Source organism: Schistocerca serialis, unplaced genomic scaffold, assembly GCF_023864345.2.
Source record: "Schistocerca serialis cubense isolate TAMUIC-IGC-003099 unplaced genomic scaffold, iqSchSeri2.2 HiC_scaffold_1014, whole genome shotgun sequence".
Lineage (NCBI taxonomy): Eukaryota > Metazoa > Arthropoda > Insecta > Orthoptera > Acrididae > Schistocerca > Schistocerca serialis.
This window is the reverse complement of record NW_026047200.1, coordinates 32,501-37,500: the sequence shown is the minus strand read 5'-3', so window position 1 is coordinate 37,500 and position 5,000 is coordinate 32,501. Positions and strand designations below refer to the sequence as shown.

Below are 5,000 nucleotides of genomic sequence, written 5' to 3'. Positions count from 1 at the left end.
ACACGCTGATTCCTTCAGTGTAGCGCGCGTGCGGCCCAGAACATCTAAGGGCATCACAGACCTGTTATTGCTCAATCTCGTGCGGCTAGAAGCCGCCTGTCCCTCTAAGAAGAAAAGTAATCGCTGACAGCACGAAGGATGTCACGCGACTAGTTAGCAGGCTAGAGTCTCGTTCGTTATCGGAATTAACCAGACAAATCGCTCCACCAACTAAGAACGGCCATGCACCACCACCCACCGAATCAAGAAAGAGCTATCAATCTGTCAATCCTTCCGGTGTCCGGGCCTGGTGAGGTTTCCCGTGTTGAGTCAAATTAAGCCGCAGGCTCCACTCCTGGTGGTGCCCTTCCGTCAATTCCTTTAAGTTTCAGCTTTGCAACCATACTTCCCCCGGAACCCAAAAGCTTTGGTTTCCCGGAGGCTGCCCGCCGAGTCATCGGAGGAACTGCGGCGGATCGCTGGCTGGCATCGTTTATGGTTAGAACTAGGGCGGTATCTGATCGCCTTCGAACCTCTAACTTTCGTTCTTGATTAATGAAAACATACTTGGCAAATGCTTTCGCTTCTGTTCGTCTTGCGACGATCCAAGAATTTCACCTCTAACGTCGCAATACGAATGCCCCCGCCTGTCCCTATTAATCATTACCTCGGGTTCCGAAAACCAACAAAATAGAACCGAGGTCCTATTCCATTATTCCATGCACACAGTATTCAGGCGGGCTTGCCTGCTTTAAGCACTCTAATTTGTTCAAAGTAAACGTGCCGGCCCACCGAGACACTCAATAAAGAGCACCCTGGTAGGATTTCAACGGGGTCCGCCTCGGGACGCACGAGCACGCACGAGGCGGTCGCACGCCTTCGGCTCGCCCCACCGGCAGGACGTCCCACGATACATGCCAGTTAAACACCGACGGGCGGTGAACCAACAGCGTGGGACACAAATCCAACTACGAGCTTTTTAACCGCAACAACTTTAATATACGCTATTGGAGCTGGAATTACCGCGGCTGCTGGCACCAGACTTGCCCTCCAATAGATACTCGTTAAAGGATTTAAAGTGTACTCATTCCGATTACGGGGCCTCGGATGAGTCCCGTATCGTTATTTTTCGTCACTACCTCCCCGTGCCGGGAGTGGGTAATTTGCGCGCCTGCTGCCTTCCTTGGATGTGGTAGCCGTTTCTCAGGCTCCCTCTCCGGAATCGAACCCTGATTCCCCGTTACCCGTTACAACCATGGTAGGCGCAGAACCTACCATCGACAGTTGATAAGGCAGACATTTGAAAGATGCGTCGCCGGTACGAGGACCGTGCGATCAGCCCTAAGTTATTCAGAGTCACCAAGGCAAACGGACCGGACGAGCCGACCGATTGGTTTTGATCTAATAAAAGCGTCCCTTCCATCTCTGGTCGGGACTCTGTTTGCATGTATTAGCTCTAGAATTACCACAGTTATCCAAGTAACGTGGGTACGATCTAAGGAACCATAACTGATTTAATGAGCCATTCGCGGTTTCACCTTAATGCGGCTTGTACTGAGACATGCATGGCTTAATCTTTGAGACAAGCATATGACTACTGGCAGGATCAACCAGGGAGCTGCGTCAACTAGAGCTGAGCAGCCGGCCGCCCGGGAGTGTGTCCCGGGGGCCCGCGCGAACACGCAAGCGTCCGCTCAATTATTCTGCAAACAGGAGGAGGCTGAGCTCCCCTGCACAACACACCTCGAAACCCTCTCAGGTCCCGGCGGCGCGCAGCGCCGTCCTAAGTACTTGGTCGGGTTCGAGAGAGGCGCAATCGCCCGGAGTTAGGCGAGTAGACGCTTTAGGTGCGACCACCCGTGCTCCCAACTGAGCTTGCCGCTGCCGACAGAGGCCCGGGAGCGTGCTGTCGTGGCATTGCCGGCGGGAGACAACACGCGCCACCTACGGTGACCGGCAGCTCCAACGCCAGCGCCACAGAAGGACAAAAGCCCTACTTGGGTGCCGAAGCGAACTCTCCCAGCACAGCGCACGCGCCAACACGTCCGCACAGCTGCGATACAAACCACCTGCGAGAACCGCTGGGGCGACCGAGCAGCAGACGGCGTCGCGGCGCCGAGCGCCGGGCGGCGGCGCATCCTCAGCGCACAAAGTCCTCAATCGGACCAGCACACTGCAGATGGCCACCGCGCTTCGCACCGGGCCCGCGAGGACCTACTTTGGCCGCAAGGCGCCGCGAGCAGGGGGCGCCGGCGCGCAGCTGCGCCGCCTGCCGCGTCCGTCGGCCGGCGCGCCTGCCACCGGCCGCCCCCACCAGCCGGCTGTAGCGCGTGCGCCCACGCACCGCGCTGCCAGCACGCCGGGCGGCCCCCCCTCACCGGCCGGGGACGGTCCCACCCAGCCACCGCCGCGTATCGCCTCACACCCAGATCCCCTTTCACGTTCGTGGGCATGGTGGGTCCCCTTTCACGTTCGTGGGCATGGTGGGTATCCCTGAAACAACCGGTTAATAGCTCGACCGATCGTCGCCAACACTGATTCACCTCTAGCGAGAACAACCGCACCACAACGGGTTACCGGTTGTTCATTTGCGTAACGTCACCAGCAAACGTACACGTCCATCGCCATTTGCAACGAGTATTGCATGCCTGTGTCAGGTGTCACAACACACTACGTCTGCCCACATAGACGCAACAACATGTGCACGCCTAGAGAACACGTGGAAGGTAGACCCCGTACGTATGCGGTGTCCATTGCGCGAACGACTGTCAGCCCGCCTCTGCAGCATGTCGCAGATGTGGAACGCGGTGCAACATGCTATCACGGTGTGTGAGAAGAGACGACTACGTCCGAATACACGCTCCACTACATCAACAGACTGCTCATGCTGATCGCCATCCAGGGCGTCCGTTCCTCCCACACGTCTGTATGGCGTACCACACTGCAATCCAGCTCTTATAGGGAGACGACACGTAGCTGCGTGCACAATATTTGGACTGTATGGTCCGCCGTTGCTAGGCGCTGTCGTCATACGGTCACATGGGCCACGATGTATCATTCAGTACATACGGAGCAATGTGCAGTACAGTTTGTGGGTTTTGCGTACATCGGCGGACAGGTGACAGGCCGTACCACAACGTAGGCTGAGTACGTCGGCATGCGAAGGGCATTGAACATGCAAACTTCTCACCGACCAGCTTGCGAAGGCAGGGGGGAAGGGGGGGGGGCATGTACGTCCTGCTGCTATCCACACTACAGTGTATAGCAGGAGCATGTGGAAAGTCAGCAACACCTGCAAGGTGTTTAACATGACGCGATACACAGGGGACCGGGCAGTGCGAGTAGCGAACTATATTGCGAGGGTTGCGGTTAGGCAACACTACACTACTTTAACGGGTTGCATATGCATAACAATTACAGAGCAGGTTCAGCGACAACGTGCGTCAGGTTAAGGCGCAATATAGGTTAGGTTGAGGCACAATATAGGTTAGGTTAAGGCACAACATGGGTTACGTTAAGGCACAAATTGGGTTACGTTAAGGCACAACATGGGTTACGTTAAGGCACAACATGGGTTACGTTAAGGCACAAATTAGGTTACGTTAAGGCACAAATTAGGTTACGTTAAGGCACAAATTAGGTTACGTTAAGGCACAAATTAGGTTACGTTAAGGCACAAATTAGGTTACGTTAAGGCACAAATTAGGTTACGTTAAGGCACAAATTAGGTTACGTTAAGGCACAAATTAGGTTACGTTAAGGCACAAATTAGGTTACGTTAAGGCACAAATTAGGTTACGTTAAGGCACAAATTAGGTTACGTTAAGGCACAAATTAGGTTACGTTAAGGCACAAATTAGGTTACGTTAAGGCACAAATTAGGTTACGTTAAGGCACAAATTAGGTTACGTTAAGGCACAAATTAGGTTACGTTAAGGCACAAATTAGGTTACGTTAAGGCACAAATTAGGTTACGTTAAGGCACAAATTAGGTTACGTTAAGGTACAATATGGGTTAGGTTAAGGTACAATATGGGTTAGGTTAAGGTACAATATGGGTTAGGTTAAGGTACAATATGGGTTAGGTTAAGGTACAATATGGGTTAGGTTAAGGCACAACGTAGGTTAGGTTAAGGCACAACGTAGGTTAGGTTAAGGCACAACATAGGTTAGGTTAAGGCACAACATAGGTTAGGTTAAGGCACAACATAGGTTAGGTTAAGGCACAACATAGGTTAGGTTAAGGCACAACATAGGTTAGGTTAAGGCACAACATAGGTTAGGTTAAGGCACAACATAGGTTAGGTTAAGGCACAACATAGGTTAGGTTAAGGCACAACATAGGTTAGGTTAAGGCACAACATAGGTTAGGTTAAGGCACAACGTAGGTTAGGTTAAGGCACAACGTAGGTTAGGTTAAGGCACAACGTAGGTTAGGTTAAGGCACAACGTAGGTTAGGTTAAGGCACAACGTAGGTTAGGTTAAGGCACAACGTAGGTTAGGTTAAGGCACAACGTAGGTTAGGTTAAGGCACAACGTAGGTTAGGTTAAGGCACAACGTAGGTTAGGTTAAGGCACAACGTAGGTTAGGTTAAGGCACAACGTAGGTTAGGTTAAGGCACAACGTAGGTTAGGTTAAGGCACAACGTAGGTTAGGTTAAGGCACAACATAGGTTAGGTTAAGGCACAACATAGGTTAGGTTAAGGCACAACATAGGTTAGGTTAAGGCACAACATAGGTTAGGTTAAGGCACAACATAGGTTAGGTTAAGGCACAACATAGGTTAGGTTAAGGCACAACATAGGTTAGGTTAAGGCACAACATAGGTTAGGTTAAGGCACAACATAGGTTAGGTTAAGGCACAACATAGGTTAGGTTAAGGCACAACATAGGTTAGGTTAAGGCACAACGTAGGTTAGGTTAAGGCACAACGTAGGTTAGGTTAAGGCACAACGTAGGTTAGGTTAAGGCACAACGTAGGTTAGGTTAAGGCACAACGTAGGTTAGGTTAAGGCACAA

General features: G+C 51.7%; 1 non-coding gene across 1 annotated transcript in view; it reads right to left on the bottom strand.

The window, feature by feature from the left end:
- Window positions 1–1,596, bottom strand: part of LOC126429258 (small subunit ribosomal RNA) — a 1,909-nt gene extending 313 nt beyond the window's left edge. Inside the window, exon 1 of the ribosomal RNA XR_007576904.1 lies at window positions 1–1,596. This exon is cut by the window's left edge and continues 313 nt beyond it. This is a non-coding gene — a ribosomal RNA (small subunit ribosomal RNA).
- Between the last annotated feature and the right edge of the window lie 3,404 nt (window positions 1,597–5,000).